At 39.3% G+C, this 21,202-nt stretch overlaps 1 long non-coding RNA gene across 1 annotated transcript in view; it reads right to left on the reverse strand.

Moving 5' to 3' along the window:
• LOC140681962 (uncharacterized) overlaps positions 1-15,348 on the reverse strand; it is a 36,881-nt gene extending 21,533 nt beyond the window's left edge. Inside the window, exons 1-2 of the long non-coding RNA XR_012053183.1 lie at positions 15,126-15,348; positions 14,221-14,424 (exon numbers count right to left, since the gene is read on the reverse strand). This is a non-coding gene — a long non-coding RNA (uncharacterized lncRNA). The remainder of the gene's footprint in view (positions 1-14,220; positions 14,425-15,125) is intronic.
• Positions 15,349-21,202: the final 5,854 nt, after the last annotated feature.

The raw sequence follows: 21,202 nt of genomic DNA on the forward strand, positions 1-21,202 counted from the left end.
CGTTTTTGTTGTTGTTGCAAAGAGTAAGTAGTTGGAAAAGTGCTGATTCTCTCTAGTCATTTAACACCTACAGCATCTAGGAGACCTTAACACAAAACAGTGCCAGGTCTCAGTGCTGGGCTGCCTGCTTCATTCTTTGGCAAAATGATAATATTTTGGCAGAAGTGCCCTATGTTAACAAAGAAAAGCTTGATTAATCAGCAGGAGGGAAGACTTGGGAGAAAAGCAGTGGGAAAGAGAGAGAGCGAGAGACAGACATATTCTAAAAAGCCTAATCAGTTTTAAAACAGCTTTAAAAAGGAATAAAAATTCTTAAATCTCTTTGATGACATTCAAAGAGCCTTTTTTAATATATGAGAAGGCACATTCTAAATTCTTAACACTGCTAGTGTCACCAGTCCTTTTTTCCGCTAAACCATTTTAATTCCATAATTTAGAAGGTCTTGAAAAGTAGCAGGATCAAACTGCAGTGTAATTGGATACACTGTGCACTTCCAGTGTGAATTTGGGTCCCTGGTAGGCACAAGAGATTTCTTTCTTTCTTCTAAGATCACATAGAGTGTACTCATTTGAAAGGAGAGAGATGCAGCAGCAAAGTAAGCTCTTTATAAGGCGGATTAGCTAAGTGTGCTGCTGGAAAACACTTGGCCATTTATTTGGCACTGATGGTTTCTTTGTGATTGGAGGGAACACTATTGACAGGGAAATCAATGTGGGCTTACTAAAGAACGCTGAGTGATCAGGGAGCCAAGAAGCAGTCAGACAGGAGTGGCAGCCCTCTGCACTTCAGAAACAAACAGATCCAGACATTTTAACTTCTTCTACTGGTCTTACCCCTTTTCGCAACCAATATAAAGTTTCTTCATGCTCAATTATTAGCTCTGCTGATCTGAGCACTGTGATAAGTGAAACTTCAGATGTTGTCTGTTTCTGAGAAGCTAGGTACAATTGCAAGCCTGGGGTCCTACAGGGCTTTTAAAGACAGAAGGCAACAAAGACAGAGAGTGAGAGAAGGGAAACATCTGAACATCTGCTGGAAAATCCTAACTGGCTTGCTCAGCTGAGTTCAGCAAGAGCAAAAGCAGAGGAGTTGGCAGGTGTCGCCACTCTGTAGATGGAAATCACTGCAGATGATCTCAAGATATAAATAAGAATGTTCTGGACATTCCCTATAGCTCCTTCTCTCCAGACTTTTTTTGCTTCCCAGTGACAGCAACTTTATTGTGTGATACTTAGCTCTGGGGTAGGTATTAAAATAGCTAGGAGCAGTCTGCACATGTAAGCAAATAGCTGCGTGTATCAAAGATGCCCTATCATAGGGCATCTGTTTTCTTTAAAATAACCCTGGGGGTGAAGAGTAACAAAAATTACCAGTCTTCCCTTCAGGAGTACAAATATTCACCTCTCAGATGGACTTTTTTTAGGATCAGGGTAAGGAAAAGAGTTAATAATGTCGCACCCTTTTTTCTCCAGAATTTGTACAATACGAAAATACTAGCTTTGTCTTCAGTAAGTGTTCCTCTCCCTCTCTCTTCTCCCAGTAGCCTGCCTCCCCCCCAATTCTCTCTGACTGTACATTTTTGTTCATCTCTGTCTTAGGTACTAAGTGTCTCTGCCACTATATCATCAGAGGATTTAACAAATATATACCTAATTTTAAAGAGAATCTCTTAACTTATTCATTCATTTTCCCTAAACTTACACTATTCCTGGCAGAAACTTTCAAATCTAATCTGTCAGCAACACTACTCAGGGCTTTTCACCATTTGCTCAGCAGTTTGCAGGTATGTTGGCTTCATACACTTTCCCACTGTACCATCTCTGTTCCACAGCCTAGCCGACCGGCTCTGGACAGCAGGACAGCTAGATCCAATAAATCTGAGACCTGTCTAGGTGCTTCATTTATCAAGAGGCCTAATTTACCCAGGCCCTTTAGACTAATTGCAGATTTGTAAAAAATGCTGATAATGTAGAACAGTGCATTGTGAATGTCCCTTGCCATATTTCTGCTAATGTGTTTCATCTGGAGTACATAAAGAGACAGGGATGCTGAATTTAGACACAGCACTTTGGGGCTAATCCAGTTAAATGATTATCCCTAAAAATCTGCAGTGATGTCATTTTCCCTATAGAACTCTGCCAGTTGCCCTGTTTGCTTTATTGTGAGAAGTATGTGATCCCAGACTTTAGAAATTCCCTCTATATTTTTGTTCTAATGCATTGTAATTCTCTCATCCAACTCTTCCAGCTAACCATCCCTTCTTATATATAATAACCGTGTTGGCAGAAAATCTGGCTTGCACTGTTGGCTTTTGTGTGTACACATAAGGAAGAGGTACACTCCTTTGTTTGACATATGTAGATATATGCAGGTATCCACTTTGTTTTTCTCAAAACACAATTTATTGTTTTCATTCCCCTAATTTCTCAATTTCCTCCAGAGACTACCATTCCACTGTGTTTTGGTCACTTTTGCTACCAACACTTTACTTATATTTGGCCCCCTCTTCTGCACTTTGCCCCAAGGTTCATTGCCACAACTTGTTTCTAAGCTTCTCATCTTCCTATACATCTTCTGTAATGCCAAAACACTGTTCCATGGATTTGCAGCAAACTCAGCTTCTGTGTTCTTTCTCAGATATCTTCTCCCTTTCCTTTGGTCCTGTGATTCCATTGTGCTTTCATTTGTGTTCAGGGAACTCTGTTGGGCATGATCTGACTCTATCTCTTTGTTGTGAGAAGAATCCAAATTTTATTTTGAAAATCTTTCTGTCATGTAACCGATACAGTGCACCCATTGATCCAGGGGGCCAGCTGACCATTAATGCAAAAAACTAATAAATAACTCAATAATAATAATAATAATAATAATAATAATAATAATAATAATAATAATAATAATAATAATAATAATAATAATAATAATAATAATAATAATAATAATTAATGAAAAAAAATGATTTTTATAAAGCATCCACACAATTTTCACTAATAGCTGAGGGCAGTGGCTAGGAAATTCTAAGTGTGCTTCACTACTCCATTGATATGTTAAATTTTTGCAATGTGGATTTTGAGGGGAGACCAGGATCTTGAATAAGAAAAACATCAGGAGATCCTTATTTTTCAGGAACTGGCTATACAGGTCAGGGATAAGGCAGCCTCGAGAATTTGGCACTATAAGTATTACAAAGCTTTTAGAGACAGTCTTATGACATTTGTTTATTTAACACCAGATCCTTCATAAGGCTTCCATGAAGGTAAAGGAAAGTAATAAGAATGTCTTCTCAGACATCCCAGCAAGGCTGTATGTGATCTATCAATGTTCAGCAGGCAGATGCAACCAATTCCCACTGGTATGGTATTAACAAGGAGCCTACCTTAAAAGTTTTCTCCTGTGTTTTTCTTTTCTGATGCCCCTCAAGTATAGCCTAAGAGTTCAATGAAATTAATATACGATGAGATAAACCCTGTCCAGACAAGGCAGGTGTATTGTCAGAGTAGAACATAAAGAGACCTTTTAGGCCAAATAATGTAAGAGGCTGTTTTCTCTCAGGAGGGAAAGATCCCCTCTCAGGGAACTCCCTAATATTTGGAGATTGTCAACTAAGGGCTACTTGGAGGTCTCTGCAAAGATCCTAGGTAAGCTTTCCTCTTACTATGTCACTTCTAGTATTTTAAAGTATGGTTGAATATTCTTATGAAATCATGCTACAAAATGGTATAAACCAGCAGGACTCAACTAGAAACAGTGAAAGAAGAAAAGTTAGAGGCATAATTTACAGTTATGGTATTAAACACCCCAAAAAAATCCTTCTAGTCAAAATTTCAGCTTTGCCAAGCACAGCAGTCATTAGGTTGATGCAACATGTATCCTCTTTAGCATAATCCCAAAATGGGTGTCAGACTATATATATGCATATGCACACAGTTAGAACTTCATAGTTCTCATTAGTGTTATGGGAGTGAAAGGGAATTATCTTAGAAATATCTTTTGCACCTCTCCAAAAACTGTCCTTGTAGTCGTGTTATCTGGATAATCTCCACTTCTAGACTCTTGCAGGCAACTTCTAGACTGAGGAAGAGCATTCAAGGGGAAGAGAGAAACTAATGAAAGTCTGGCTGACATTTTGATCATACTCATGCATTTATCAAGATTATCCCAAAGGCATATGTCACAGGAAGAGAGTAGTTTTTCCATATTAAATATGGCATTAACCTTCTATCCTATCTTGCTCCCTTTGCTATTCCCAAGCTCTGTAAATATTTCAGATGTCTTCTGCCCCACTCCTGCACCACTTGGCTGTTAAAAATGGCAAGACACTGAAAAGCTCAAATTTAATCCTCATTTTTTCTGTCTCTAAGGTAATTAATTTTCATTCATTTCTTTGTGCTTGCAGTCAAAGGTATCTGATTGTTAAACATCCACTTCAAGTTGCTCTTCTGCCTCCCAAAGATGCACTAGAGCTCAAATAATCCAGATACAAGCCTCTCAGAACCTTGTATCAGTCTGTGTCTGTTCCATTCTGGTTTTCATGCTACTTTGCAATTCACAAATGTATTGTGGGAAAAATTAAATAAATAAATTATCTTTTCTCTTTTGAGAAAGGGTTGGAAGTTTGTGGAAAAAGCATTTTTTTCAAGTCTGGGGTGGTGTCAATCCACACTGGTCTGATAGCTAAGAAATGTTCGCTACTGTCCATTTTTACCCATTTACCCACCCTCCATTTGTGGGAATGCTTCATTCAATAGTTATAGGGGGACTATTGTTCTGTACCAAAATATTTCAGTAGGAGATGAGAGAAATCCTTGAGCAACTGACTAAGAGTTTTGGTAGTAAATGATATAGTAGCTGTCATGAAAAGTCAATAGGAATCTTTTTGTAGATAACAACAACATATACATATTAATAGGTCTGTATCTGACAAATACTTTAATTTTTAACCTACCAAGAGGGGGATATTTACCCGGACTAGGGATTTTGACACACTACCCTGCCTTATATAAACTTTACCAATCGGCAGCTAGGTCCTGGACCAGAATCGTGTTGGGCCAAATCAGGACACTTTAAGACAAGTTTTAACCCAGCCACACAAAGGACTGTCATTTACTACATGAGAACAATGGCTCTCATCAGAACAAAGACGTGAATATTTTGTGCCCACAAAAGCACCAGTAAACCAAGCAGACTAAAACTGTGTCTTAGAATGATTCTACTTCAAAGTAAAATGAGTCCATATGTTGAGAACAGAAAAGAAAAGTTATGATTTGAAGCTTCAGAAGCAGTTTTCCTGTGAACCTTTTAGGTTGTATATAAGTAGAAGGAAATCATAGCGGCAACAAGAATTTTTTTTTCTTATATTGATTTTTGTTACATTTCTGGTGACTTACTGAGTAGGTAGCTAGAAGCAATTTATAAATACAGTAACACCATCAGACTCCAGAGCAAAGAAGTACCACAGGTTGTACACAATAGAAGAATAATTCAGTGCAATTGCTCCACCTTACCTATGTGGGTGAAATTCAGTACTAGCCCCCTAATTTCAGTGATTTAGGGCATTGTATATTGACTGAGGGTTAAAGTACTTTCAACAGTATCCTTTAGTTAATTTTTTTTCTGGTATGAAAGTGAAAGAGTTAAATAAAATGCATGTTATCATTTTATACCATTTTAATAAGAATAAGATTATACTTGGTTAAGTCTGTAATTTTTCTTTGTACCTATTTGCACTCTCAAAATTCTTAAAATTCCATCTGTCCTTCAAAATAGTCCACCCACACATGTGTAAGTACCTTACACATAAGTTTACAGCTCAAGGAGAAAAGAGTCCAGCAAAATCAGTAAATTAAGTTCTCTTCATTCTTTCACTGATGGAAGTTTTAGGCAGTTTCAGAGATGACTTGATTGAAGTTATAATACTATTGATGAGAATTTCATACCTTACAGACACTATATGTAAGATTATTGCTTTTCATGTGGAGTTCTGTGGCCAAAATAAGAAAAAATACCTTTACTCAAGTGTTTGTTAATATCATTCATTTATTTGTCCTTGCAAGACATCATGATAAAAACCAGAAAAATATTTGAAAATGCTTTTTTTTTACTTCCAGAACTCAGAAAATGCAGTTGCCTTTTAAGACAGGTTGTTAAATTTGAATCCCCTAAATTATAAATATAAATAATATATGGCAAGATTGACCTCCAGACAAAAAAGAAGGATGTGAAAACTCTAGAGACTGAACCTCAGGAGCACAAGAAGTTCTGCCTGCACATCTTGGTGAGCAGGTTACAGAAGTTACTTCATCTGAGGATGAATCCTGCATAGCTTCTGCTAGTGGAACTGACCAGAGAAAATGAAAGAACCTTTTCTTTTAGTGGGCTGAAATGCATGTTTTGGCAACTCTTACTATCTCTCTTCTTACTGAGCATACTCCCTATTGCACCTCTCCCTGAAGACTATTGTTAATCAGTGTCAACCCAGTGTGGTCATTCCCATGCATACACTGGTTGAACTTGACCTCAGCTCAAGCGGGGAAGTCCCAAGACAGACTTGTGTCACTGTTGAGGGACACACTGTGTGTCACTCACAGGGATCAAGTGAGCTGCAAGAGTTTGCCTGCCTGAATCCAGACTGCAAGGGGGAAGGCAACAGCTGGGATGTGAGGGCAGAGAGAATGAACCACAGCCAAAAGTTCAGTGGAAGAATTATCTATTATTCATACAACTGTTTCTGTGTTGAGGCTTTGGTACCTTCTCAAACCCTAAAATTTTATGTGTTCTGTACATAGCTGTGGGATTAGCAATGGCCAAATATTGCCAGTTAGAAAATCCAACAAAATTTTTTACTGATTCAAGACATTTCAGGAGAAGGGCTCAAGATAGCTATGCTTCTGACTATACAGGAGATGCAAAACTGTTTAAATAAGCTCTGTGGCTACTCACAATATCTGGCTAAAGAATTGAAGCTAAATATTCATACAGGTGGATAAAAAAATTTTTGTCCTGATTTAGTGACTTTGTTTTCATCCTTAATTAAAAGACTGAAACACGTATACAGGAACAATCAGATTTAATTCCATTCCTGCTCTTTAAGTTTTTCAGCTGGGTTTATCTTGATATGGTCTGTTGAGAACTTCAAAAGGGAACACTGTATTTTGAACTTCTAGGTGTCATTTGTATTCAAGGATGGTAGCTGATGGCATTTCACTTCCTGAGCTAGAAAATTTCAGGTAGCTGAATGTTCTACTATCATGTTTTATACTTGCCAGGAAATGCATGAAAAACTAGAAATTTTGTTAAGGACAGATGCAGATTCAGCTCACAACTACTGGAAGATTTTCTCTCCCACAGTGCTTCCTGTCACAATAGACCTTTATCCTTGAAGGTGCTGGGGTCTCGCACCTCCAAGGTTCTTAGACATGTAGAGAAGTCTCTTTGCTTGCAGCTGGAGAAGTCTCAAAACCTACCACCAACTGGTCACTAATGCCTTAGGCTTTGGACCCAGCCTTTAAATCTTTGCTTATATGTGTCATCTTGATAAAGTTCCATGGGACAACTCATATGAGTAAGTGTCTGAACAGCTCACTTTCTTTGTGTTGCTTGTTAGTGCTTGTGTGCTTTGATATGCAATGTGTCTAAATCACCACATAGCATTTTATTTTTATTTTCATAAAATACTTGAATTAAATTACACTGATATGAAATATGCCTCTGGCCCCATGTAGATGTTTCCAAAAAGCCTAATAACAAACAGATCACAGGGTAGAAGATATTTCCAAGCCTAACTGCTTTTCAGAGTTCTGATTACAAGAAAAGCCATGCTGCCGATGTTGCTTTAACTGTGATGTTAAAATGAAAACTCATTGTTGCATCCCAGGGGGATTCAGGAACATTGACTTTGCTGCCCATCTGAAATGGTATAATGTTCTCTATTTCTATCATATGGGTATCAGTTCCAAGTTGGAAACCAGCCTTCTCTCATAATTCAAGCTGGGGCTATACTGATGCAAACCTTCTCAGATATTATAAGCCAGTATGAGCTCAAAAAAAGAATTCACTGCTCAAGGCCAAATAGCTTCAAAGCTAACAATCCTCCAGAGTCAGTGTGAAAGTGTTGAAACTGTCAATGTCAACTTACACCATGCATAGTGAGTGTAAAACTTCAATAATGACATCATGGAGAAAAGGACAAAGGGCAGGCACTACACAGAAAAGTGCCAGTGTTCTTCAAATCTTTGAAACCTTCAAGGATTTATCTGGACTAACACTTCTACACATAGTCATTGGGGTCTTAGGCTATACTGATTAAGGACTTAGCTTATTCAAAGGCTCTCACTGATAGCAAGGATGACAAGGTTTCAGCAGTTATATTGGATTCCATTAGCTTTCACTTAAAAAAAACATACCCCAAAACCCTCAGGAGCCAGGTTTTTTTTTTTCTGCCTCTGATTTTCTTTGTTTGAGTCAGCCTTTATTTTTTTCCCTTAACACACACATATACACACATGCATGCATGTATGCACACACACATTAATATATATTAATGTCTGGGTTTGAATCACAAACAGGTTTTGCAGCACTTGTGCTCTTAGTTCTCAGAATGCAGATCCCAGAAGAATTGAATCAATCCTTCAGGAATTCCCTGAAGCACCACATAACATGTTCACTCATTTCAGCTGCACTTAGGGCAACAGATACACTTTTAAAAGCAGAAAAACATATCAGAGAAGGAGGGAGGGGTGTTCTAGTTTTAAAAAAAATCAGATAATCAAGAGATAAATTAAAAAGTGAGACTCTGTGGTTTTGATATCAGGGATAAGTACCTATCCTAATGCTTTTAGTACATACTGCAGAAATAAGTGTAATGGAGGACAGGCAGGCTTCCTTTCTAACTAGAGAAGAAGAGAGTCAGAGAGTCAGCCCCAGAAAACGACCAAATAGATGGAAGACTCGAAGAAGGAACTGCTTCCTCTATCCTCCCTGTCTTGTTTGTGAGAACTGTAAAATTATCCATGTTGTACTGTGCAGATATGCAGTAACAGCTGGGGTCCCAAAGTAAATGTCTTCTAAATATCTTGTAAAGAAACAAGAAGAATCACCTGTTGTTAAACACATGGCAAAAAGAAGATGAAGAAAGATAATTTAACTATTATTTAATAACTTAGTTATTCTCCTATTATTCAAGAGCTTGTGACAGGGTACTGGATGCAGGCCATCCAACTCTTAACCCAACACCTGAAGCCCCAGGTCATTCCTTATTCTTTAATTTCTCATTTCTACTTTCTTCTAGTTCTGCTGTAGGTATCACCAGTTTCTTGTCACCTCAGCAGTGCCAGTGCCCCTGGCACATTTCAGTTGCTTAACACAGGACTTTCTGTGGTGCTGTGTAATCCATTCTGGAATCTGTGCAACCCATGACATCTGTAGGGAGCTGGCAGATCTGACACAGGGTGATACAGTTGACAATACAGCACAAAACTTTTTTTTTAATCCATCAAAGGTATCTATGTTTACTCTGTTATTACAGCCCAAGTAATTTTTTGTGTATCAATTCCACTCATGCTAGTCAAAAAAGGCTTTTCAGGAAAACAAACCAGCTGATAGTTGTTTCTTTATACATAGAAAAATATGAGGTGGGAGACAGTTGAGGGAGCTTCAAGTTATTGCAGCCTTACCTAGCTCTGGAATGGAAAATTGTAAAAAGCTCGATCTGTGGGTTACTAAGCTCAAGCTAGTAAGTTATACTTAGAAGCAAGGTTTGTTTTTTAAATATAATTATCCTCCTTTGAAGACCCGAGGCAATAACGCTCTGTGGGATAAATCTGCAGGCCCACACTAGCACAGAGGGGCTCTCTGATACTGTTTGCAGCAGCAGCCTGGAGATACTCTGTGTGGTTTGCAGGTTCACCTGGAAATTGAACCAATTCACAGCCACAGTGGCCAACTTTAAATCTGGAGTTTCTGCAGACAGAGTCAGATCATGGGATGAATTCTGCCGTAATAGGTTTGAGGGCTCCCTGCCTCCTGTACCACCACCATTCTTATCTTGGCCCCTCACAGAACTCACAGATTTGCCACCGAGATGTGGACTCTCTTATTCCAGGTGCACCAAAAGTCATTGTCTTTGGGCTTATGACCTCTGGGTTTTAAGCAATATCCCAAGGGTTTATTTTTCACTTTCTTATTGTTGTTGCTAACTTAAAACCAGCTGTTTATTTTTCTTGGTGCCCTTCAAAAATAAATTAGCATGAAAGGATTGAAGGGGCGAAGGGAGCGGACAAGAACAAGGGGGAGGAGGGAATACTCTACCTCTTTTACAAGCTGCTCTCTTCTCTGCTAATGCTCTTGTTTTGCTGAAGGGACTGTACCACAATGCTGAATTTAAACTTTTACGAGAAAGATTTTGATTATATTCCGTGAGGTGATCTCCTCAAACATATTTCCTTTTGGGGTCGCTGTAGTGATTGTGTACCCAGGCATACACAAAGCTAGGTTAACTGCTGCTGGACTGTTATTTCAGTCACTCTCACTTTACATCCACATTAGTTCACTGACTTCCTTGAATCTCTCTCCAGCTTGTATAGTGAGATTAGCATGGGGCTATTCTGGAGAGGGCTGCTTTTTCATTTTTCAATTACACCTATATATCATAAGGAACCCACATGAAAATCAGAACACTGGTCTTGCAATTTAAAACTGTTATAGTTAAGTTTCATTGTGAGAGAAGAATTTAGGCACTTTCTTTTTCTGGGGTAATTCTTTCATTTTCTTGACAAAGTTCTTACTTTGTGGTGGTTATGAGCCTACTTGATGGACTCTTTCTTACCAGAGCTTGCCACTTATACAGTTTCACTGTTGAAGGACTTGCTGAAATCCTATGCTATACCTCTACAAAGAATAAAATTCTCCTCAGGGCGAAGAGCAAGCACAATGTGGGACTGCATTTGAATGCCACTGGAGGAATAAATACTTTTTTGTGACTTTCAAATCTGTACCCATTATTCCATAAAAGGCATCAAGCATATTGTTTCTGCCTAGGTAACATTCCATAATTGCATCCAGCTGGAAGGAAAGAAGACCAGACAAAAACTGAGGGCGTCGGCTTCACTGATAATACCTCACCACTAATCCACTAAAACAGCTCAGGAACATCAGGATTTTAAGAAACTCCTGCCCCAGCCAACGCTTTGTTCTGATACAAAGTTTGAAAATGAATGCTGCTCAATATATTTCAGGCTTCAGCCTGAAGTCCTCCTTTTCTCTGCAGTTATCCCAGTATCTAGTATAGGAACAACCCAATTTTTGAAGGTGATCTTTCACTAGCAGTGCCTTCTCTTCTTCTTACCACAGCCACAGTGTGACTACAAGAAATACACATCATATTCAGTAGAGGAAGGGTAGATGGATATCTAACCTTTGAAGACCTGCATGGAAGTCAGCCACTTTCTCAAGGAATTAATATAAGACGGTAAGTGTAGATAAAATACTCTGCCTCCTTGTGGCCTCTCTGAAAAGGTGGTGGCCCATGCCACAGTGAGCACCTGAGAGGGCAGTTACTTCTTTCTTTCAACTCTACATCCAGCGCTTGCTGATTTCTTTCTCTGTGATTAATGTCCATCACTGCCTAATCTGCCTAGCTGGATCTCCTGTTCTGACTTTTCCAGTAATTTATGAGCAATATATTCTCTCATAGAGCTCCTCATGAAGACACACTCATCAGCTAGGGATTTTTGGGTGACAAAGACCTTGCTAAGATTTTAGAAAGGGTGAACTGTGGAAAGCATTGGAGTACCACAGACCGAACACATATGATCTATCCTTTAGCTCATTCCCTCGTCAGTGGAATGACACTGAAATTTAGAACCTGTCCTACTGCCCTAATATGCTGCCTCTGAAGAAGTCTTATTAGTCTTCACAATATTATGACAATCTCTATTGAGAAGGCAAAATGAGAAGGCCAACTATACAGTGTCTATGAAAAATAGACATGGAAGAGATTAAGATATGGTGCACAGTACCAAAGAGGATAGCAAAGAGCTGAGAGCAGCTGTATACCATTCTATGTCCACTTGAGATTTCAAATCTTTGCAGCAGTTTTGCAAAGCAAAGCACTCTCCCCTCAGAATGCAGCAGGACACAGGAGTATAGTCACAAGACTAGTCTTATGACTCTAAATAATCACAGTCTTGCCCGTTGTGTAATGTCATCACTGAAAAAGCTGGTTGTACTAATAGGAAGTGATGGCTGATCCTGTTTAGAGAAACATTTCTAAGAAGCAACAAGCGGTATATTATCAGAAGGACTTTTAGATTTTCACATCTCTTCTCCTGGGGGTGCCTGCAGATAAAGAAGAAGTAGGCAGGAAAAGTAAATATTTACTTACTTTTCTTTTTAAATCACTAAGTACAGTGCTGCAAATGCAGTTGCATTTGTTCTATAAATCACATAATGACTCAATAAAAGCAAGAAAGACGTGTAGCAACAAGGGAGGATGAAAGAGTGAAGAATTCTGTAGGCCAATTATGGTAACTTTGCGTTTCTCCTTTCATGCAGGCTGTCCGCAGCATGTACATGGTCATGGTCTGTTTTTAACCCTCCTGAGATAGGCTCAGAACAGCTCAGCTCAAAGAATGATTTCTCCAAATTTGTCCCCTTAGCTGAACTACGTACACAATTCATTTTGTAAGAAGTGATTAGCTTGCAGATCTTACCGCATAATTTACAGATGTTTTGCTGGAGGCCAAATTCTGCTTGATTTGCATAGCTATTTCCACCATTGTTAACTCTGGTTTTTACATGACACTGAATTATGACAGTATTAGAATGCCTTTGGTCCATAAACTACCATGAAGGCCCAGTAAAATATGTTCTGTACTATATATGTTATTGCATAAACAACAAAGAGTCAATGTGGAAAAATGAGTTGCCCACAGTCACAAGAGAAATTATCATCTGTCAAGACCTGCCAGTTCCTAAAATTCCTGTTTATACTATTCTTTTCTTGATCTCCCATTTCAAAGTCTAGCCAAGATGTGCACTGGTGGAAAAATCTTGTGGCTTCTCCTTTCCTGAACGTCCATCACAACCCACGGTATTGCTGTTGGGAGAGCATGTCTCTACAAGCTGTACTTAAATATCTTCTGCATGCAAATCATCAGCAGCATATGACCCACCCAGAAACAGCTGCAGCATGCATATGATCTTGGAAATGGGAATTGCTCCTACTGATCAGCTTTGTTCAAGAGCCTATGTTCACTGAGAGAGTAGATTTGGATATAGCTGAGTCCTGTGGTGTTGGAGCTGAAAGGCAAGCCTACCTTTGTCTTCATATGGATGAAGTACTCAGGTTGCAGTCATCATCTTTCTGAAGCTCTTTCCAGTGTAACGTCTGCATCAAGTAGTATTAGGCCCTGATAACAGAAGCCTGAACCAGAAATTTCTTTCCCCAAACCTGCACTAATCCCCCATGTCCTTTCAGTGACATGCCTGCCAGTTTGCTTTCCCCAACAAGACCTCTATACAGAACAACAGTCATACACACTGCTATACCTATTAACTATTCAAACTGAATGTGCTCTCACCCACACACGCACCCCAAACAGCATGCACACATATGCCTCCTGCATGGAAGGAAATGCTTTGCACAAGGAATTGCAATGGAGGTGTAGTTTTGCATACTGAAGTGTCAAGTTTGCCATCTAAATCAGGTACATCATCTACTCATTCCAGTGCTCTAAGTTACCCTTTGAAACAGATGTCTTCCCTCTTGAGTTAGGTTGGTGGCCTGCTTGTGATGACAACAAGTAGCTAATCAAGACCTATGACAACCACTCTGACAGATACTCTCTCATAAACCTACTTGCAGTAGTTTTAAAGCTAATCACCCCCTCCAGTTGCAAGGATGTGTGCCCATACATCAGGTGCTCCAGTCCATGTCTGGTGTATTAAATGCAACCACCAAGCTGTGAACTGCATCAGCTGAGGCATCGGCACACCCGCTGTTTTGTCCATTTTGCTGACCCTGCAGCGAGACTATCCCCAGTGAGGCCAGTCTCATAGTTAGCAGATAGAATTTGATTTGCCAGGGAAGGCCTGTCAGGATCCTATGGGTACAAAGAGCAGAAATTTTTATTAAGGAAATATATTTGCATAACATACATCAAAAGAGGAATATAAAGATATGCTTTTCCCCCATACAGTGGAAATAATAGATAGAGGCTCACCTGCTTCTTGTGCGGGCCACCTTCAGAGGCACCTGCTGATACAGTCTCATTCTCTTTTCTCTCTGAAACTCTTGTCACACAAATGAGAGTTTTTTTTCATTCCTCACTCATGCCCTTCATGAAAGACAGCAGTAGTCTCCATGTGCTGTAATTGGACTGACTGGCTGGCTGATTCCTGTTCTTCCCTTGTGCAGCCCTGGAAACCTGGGAGAAAAAAGGTGGAACAACCAGCCACTCAAAAAAACCCCAGACTATTTAAAAGGTTAAGGAGTAGAGCATGAAACTTCTGTCTGTTACAGACGACTGGGCATTGCAATTCGGATGTCTTGTTCCTAATACTTCCATACTATGATTATCACAAGGATATCAAAGGATAAGAAAGACAAGCCATTCTCATTGGGAACTTTTAAAGGTGATTTTTGTGAGTTGAGTGTTACACTTCCTTTTTTTCTAAAATATGACAATGCTTGAGAAAGCAAGGTACAATATGCTTAGCTTAAACTGTCTAAAGGATCTTAAATGTTGTGCATGTTCAAAAAACATTCTGGGTGTATGCACATGCACCTAAGTCAAGAAATCCTTCTATCATTATCCTGAGTGTTGCTTACAGTAAAAAGAGAATGCTTACACAACCTCAATGTCAGTAAGTCTGAATTGATAGTGATGTTCTTACTGTGTTAAAATGATGATTAACAATAATATGCAGTTAATCTTGCAGGTTAACTTCTCCTCAGCTCAGCACACTTCTTTCATTTACATTTGCTTCATCCTCTCCCAGATCATAAACAAAGGAGCTGCTGATTTTGGTCACCAGTACCAAGCATTTCAGTATTCTGGTAATTCTGTATATTTATATCCTTACTGAAGTGTCCTCCTTTTTTTCCCCCCCTCTCCTTTTTACTTACCCAGCCTGCATCAGACCTCTATCTATTCTCCCTCCTCATTCTGGTCTTCTGTGCTTCTCCTATGTGGGTTCCTCAGAAAAAGGCAAACATCAAGAAATTCCTCTAAACTGGGACCACAGACTCAGCTCTCATTCACTTGGAGCAATCTTGCTGCAGTGTTCTTGCGCATATATCTCCTCTGTGATTCCCCCTTTCAGACATAACTACAACTGTATCTTAATCATCTTACTGCAAGGGCTAACCAGAGTTCCAGCACTCCAAAAAACAGATAAGTATGTTCTTCTGTAAGTATGAGGCAGATAAGTATGTTCTTCTGCCAAAAATATGTCAGTCAGTCACAAAATCAAAAACTCCTCCATCGGCTGGTGCAACATAAAGGCGGATGGAAAGTACAGATTCAGTTCTTCATTCTGCCAATCTTTAAAATGGGACTGTCCATGTTTTTATCAGAGGGTCAGGAGTCAGAAGGAGTAATATTTTGATTTCTTCCCACTACTTACAATTCCAGCAATAAAAAAATATTCAAAAGGGCTGATAATAAGACTGTTTTTAAAGCTTACAAAACATTTGTAAGCTCATAAAAGATTATACCTTCTGAGATCTGAGGCTGACTCAAACTACATTCCAGAGCACAGCTCATCTTGTGTTGTCCATTTTTGCTTGGTGCTACCCTTAGAAACTTTTCCTATCCCAGGAATAAATTTTGTGCTAAAGAACAAATGAATAAATAAATAATCCCCTGCATTTAGTGGTCACTACTTCAACCTCTAAGGTGTTGGCAAGACTGAGAATTTTGTAAAAGAGGGAAGGTAATGTGTAACACAATGGGCTTAGCCCTCTCTGAGGCATGTGGTGTAGCAGTTAAAGATATTATGGAACAACCATCATACCTTATGCCTTGATTTTGTCAGCATCTCATGGTTGCTGTAAGCTACACTGGCAAGATTACTGAATTGTGTAGTTTTCCCTCTTAATCCTTCTTCCTTTGCCTACTCATAGGCCTAACATATTAGAAAAAATGAAAATCTTCTTTACAGTGTTTTTACTGGCTCTGAAAAGTTGATCTTTCAGGACTGTTAACTGACATATTGAATTTGGCTCTTATGGTAATTGTTTAAATGTTATAGAAGCTTTAACATGTCATCTGTTAAACTTATTGGTGATGCAGCTGTTCAACATGCAGTATGGGTAACATTTACATGATTTACTGGGTGACGTACAGTTTTTGATTCAATAGTAATGTATTTGATTCAATAGGTGATGCGTCTAATTCAACTGGGAGTCCATGTAATTCAAAGGTGATGCATTTGATTCACTAGCTGATGTACCTGATTTAGAAGGTGATGGATCTAGTTCACTGAAAATGATTCCAATTCCCCCATGCAAGGTATTTACTTCAGTGTGTGATGAATGGGCTTTAATAATAATACATGTTTCTCTGATAGTGGATGTATTGACTTCAATTTATATCCCAAGTTTCCCAAATCTGGAGTGGGCTGGAGTAACACCTTGCAGCCACCATTTAGGTGAGGATCACCAGCAGTGTGAAACATTAGTCACTAAAATAATGGGAGCAAATTATGTGGTAAAAGCTGTGCTTCCCAGATGAAATATTTTCACCAGATGTGATGTGGGGATACAAATGCCCTGTCACTGCTGTTATTGCTACCACAGTACATGACAAAAATCCCCAAATCCATTTACCTTTAGTGTCATTGCTGGGATTACATACTGAGTACTTATTTCCCCAGAGTTATGTGAGCTCTCAAATAGCAGCATCTGAACTAACAGCTCCACTTACCTCATTTTTGTGTGGGCTTTTATTTTGTTAGAGGTCGGCAAATATTTAGCTCTGGTGCAAATGGGGAAAAGGGGGTTGGTAAAGAGCAGTATCATATGGGGTAAGGCATGTGGGAACTCAGGCCTGCGTAGCATACTGCTAATCGCCATGTCTTCACTAGAATCATATCCTGGTAAAACTTAGGGAAGCTTCTGCTTCACAAGTATTTGTTCATTGTTTTTCAGCTGGTTATTGCCAACACTAGAAGCACATTTCTGAATAGGTCAGTTTCATTGTCCTGTCCCTCATGGGTTTTACCTCCAAAATCAGTGGAAGAATCTTTGGGTGGTGGTTGAGTTATTTTGCAAATGCAGATTACAATTTCAGCCACCAATATGGAACCTTTGCTTGTACTCCTACAACACAACCCCAACAAATCAAACTAAACCAAATAAAAAAAAAAAACCCCAACAAAACAACACCCAAACAAACAAAAAGCCAAACCAAAACAAAAACCAAACAAAACAAATAAATGAAACAAAAAAACCACCCACAAACAAACAAACAAGAAACCCCCAAAACCAACCAACCAACCAACCAACCAAAAAAAAGAAAACCCCAAAAAAGCAAGCAAACAAACAAAAAACCCCAACCCAAAACCCTCAGAGAAGCTCTTGTGTCTCTTATCTGTGCAGTGTTCAGCTCCAGAGTTGCAGATATTGTTTATTTTTTTGTACTGCAATAGCACATAGAGAGGGAATCCCATTTCAGGAGGCCTGGAATCAGTAATGAAAGAAGATAAGTTTAGATGCAGGTTTGGTTGATGTACACCCATGCACACATACAAACCTGAAAGATTTTCTGTGAGATCTCAGACCCCCCAGAAAGCCAGTTCATAGCCTAGAGCTACTCTCTTCTACTTTCCAACCCTACTTTGTGGCTGCTTCTTCCTCATAGCATTTCCCTACCCGTATCCCCAGTGAAGAACTTCTCCTGCGGGGCAAAAGCAAGAGCTACAGTCTATCCAATATACATGCCTCCATTTTGTGCTCCACTTGATAGGGTTCCCATGCCTCATTCTTTGTGCCCTTTTTACAGCTCTTTGAGGTGTATTTGTTTTATTCTGCGGATGCAATTTTTCTTCTTGTACCTGTGGCTGATATGTCTGCCTTTTAAAACATACTAGGCAAATAAATGAACAAGTTAGAGTCTCCAAATGCTAAAAATAATGTGCTAAATAGTAAACTAAATATGTAATTTTAAAATAAATAAATGAAAATTCTTTCATACTTTATTGCTCCAGGCTGTGTCTAGAGATGCACTGAAGTTGTTGCAGGCTTAAGCAGTCAGCTTTTTTCTATACACCGAGTTTTCAGGATTGGGATTCATGCACCTCCATTTGGTATCATATGTTCAGAGAGAATACATTAACACATGGTATCTGATCTGGGGGAATAGGGCTGTTTTCCCTCCTTTCATTCCTCTCTACATATTTCTTTCCCTTGCTTTCCTCCCTTCTGTCTAGTCATGGCAGTGACTGAAATGCAGATACCGATTGCATGAAATTTAACAAGAATCAGTCCTGGAACCTGCAGGGCAACCCTGGATGTATGGGGAGACTGGGAATGAGATGCTGTAAGCAGGGCCATGGAAAGGCACCTGGGGGTCCTGGCAAGTTGCACATGGATCAGCAGTGCCCTGGCAGCCAGGAGGGCCAACCCTGTCCTGGGGGGCATCAGGCACAGCTTCACCAGCCAGGCAAGGGAGGGGATTGTCCTGCTCTGCTCTGAGCTGGGGCAGCTTCACCTCAAGTGCTGGGGGCTGGTTTGGATGACAAATATAAAAGGATATTAAGCTGTTAGAGAACAGCCAAAGAGGGCCATGGGGATGGTGAAGGGCTTCGAGGGGAAGATGCATGAGGAGTGGCTGAGATCACTTGGTCTGCTCATCTTGGAGGAGACTGAGAGGAGACCTCATGCAGTTTATGGCTTCATGACAATGGGAACAGAAGAGAAGACACTGATCTCACAGGACCTGAAGGTCATAATGCTGTGTCAGAGAAGGTTTAGGTTGGATATTAGGAAAAGTTTCTTCATCCAGAGGGCAGCTGGGCACCAGAACAGCTCCCCAGGGAAGTGGTCACCACATCAGCTGGAGAGTGTTTGGACAATGCTCTCAGGCACATGGTGTGTTTCTTGTCCTGTGAAGGTCCAGGAGCTGATGGTCCTTGTGGGTCCCTTGTAACTCAGAATATTTTAAGATTTTATGATGCAATGAGATCTATCTTTTCCATTTTGAGATATGCAGGGACATCCATCTACTACACCTTAATGCCCAGTCAGTAAAATATGTATTCTTTGCTCAGAGAGTAAATGTATTAACTGCCCCTTTCTGTTTTAATGAATAATATGAGGAGAAATAAGTCTGGAAAATTAAATAGTTTAGATTGACAGTGTCAGCTCTTACACGGAGTTCAAACTTTGGTAAGTACTTTGAAGACTACAGATCTGCAGTGACAAACACTGCTGAAATACTAGGTAAGCATCTCTTAAGTTCTTGCACTTGACGCAAAATACATTGACAGCCCTTGTTTAATGTAATTCTTGGTAACTTAAGCATTCTTAATTTCTTAGTGATAAGAAAGCAAAAAAAAATTGGTCTCAAGTGCTTGGAATTTGGAAATGACCTGTATGCTCTAGACAATTTAGAAGAAAAGGCCTGCAAATATTGCTTCAGTTAGAGTGTCTGCATATTACAGACATGTGTGTCTGTATAGGCAAAACAAAACCTACTCTTCAATTTTCATGTCATCAGGTACATACTCTGACCTCTGTGTGTCCTTTGCTGCCCAAAAAGATACTCATTTCCTATTTCAGCTTTAGGTACTGTGAAGATCTCCATTAAAATTAAAGAAAAAAAAAGCAACAGTTTTTGTCTTGACATTTTCTCCAAATCTTTCTTTCTTTCTTTCTTTCTTTCTTTCTTTCTTTCTTTCTTTCTTTCTTTCTTTCTTTCTTTCTTTCTTTCTTTCTTTCTTTCTTTCTTTCTTTCTTTCTTTCTTTCTTTCTTTCTTTCTTTCTTTCTTTCTTTCTTTCTTTCTTTCTTTCTTTCTTTCTTTCTTTCTTTCTTTCTTTCTTTCTTTCTTTCTTTCTTTCTTTCTTTCTTTCTTTCTTTCTTTCTTTCTTTCTTTCTTTCTTTCTCTCTTTCTCTCTTTCTCTCTTTCTCTCTTTCTCTCTTTCTCTCTTTCTCTCTTTCTCTCTTTCTCTCTTTCTCTCTTTCTCTCTTTCTCTCTTTCTTTCTCTCTTTCTCTCTTTCTCTCTTTCTCTCTTTCTCTCTTTCTCTCTTTCTCTCTTTCTCTCTTTCTCTCTTTCTCTCTTTCTCTCTTTCTTAGCTTTACTTTATATCAAAGGAACTCTGAGGACAAAATAGGCTAAATTTCAAGGAACATTCTGTCTGTCTACTCCTTTACAGACTGTAAGTGTTCAGCTGGGCTTCAAGGCCCAGGTTTCTACAGTTAATGCCATTTTATTTACAGGTTTCCAAGCACCCCTCTACTTTTATTTTTTAGTTTTAATTATTATTTTTAAATTATGCTTTTTAAATATTTTTGGTAACAATTGAAATCTGGGTAAGAAATGGGAGAAAAGGCAAGTTGCCTTGGGGCCAGGAATGACTAGATATACAGCTAATTGTTTTGGCTACTTTTTAAAAATTTCTCCCAGGGGCTCAAAAGCTGATCCCACCAGAAGGCAGATAACTGAATTAATTTGTCAAAGGCTTGATTGGTGCCTCCCAGAGTATTTGCATCTTCTAGGGCTTGGAAGGTGATATGCATTCCCTCTTCTCAGCACTGTGGTTAGTTGAATGCTGCCATTTTTACCATTATAAACCCTGCCATGTTGCATAGAGGAACTGCAGCTGCTGCTTCTTGGGATACTGAGTAAAGCATGCTCCTGCAACAGCCCCCAGAGACCTGTGCACAGAACAGCTTATTGAAACAGATGGGGTGAGGGAGGTATGCTTCATTGACAAAGCACATTTGTCTAAATACAAGAAGAATGAAAACACAGCACTTACCGCTGGTGCATAATCTTAAATCCAATGAAGTCTGGAATGGGGGAGACGAATCCTGTGCTTGCCATGGTGTAATGCATAAACACACAAAAAAACCCCTTCTTCATTAATCCTTGATTTTTGAGTACATTTGCTTCTTAAAAAAATCCACAGAAAGCAGCCAGGCTGCTCGTATGAGCAAACTGAGAGATAAAGCAGAGCATTTAAATAACTATAAACTCAT

The sequence above is a fragment of the Taeniopygia guttata genome, chromosome Z (genome assembly GCF_048771995.1).
Source record: "Taeniopygia guttata chromosome Z, bTaeGut7.mat, whole genome shotgun sequence".
NCBI lineage: Eukaryota > Metazoa > Chordata > Aves > Passeriformes > Estrildidae > Taeniopygia > Taeniopygia guttata.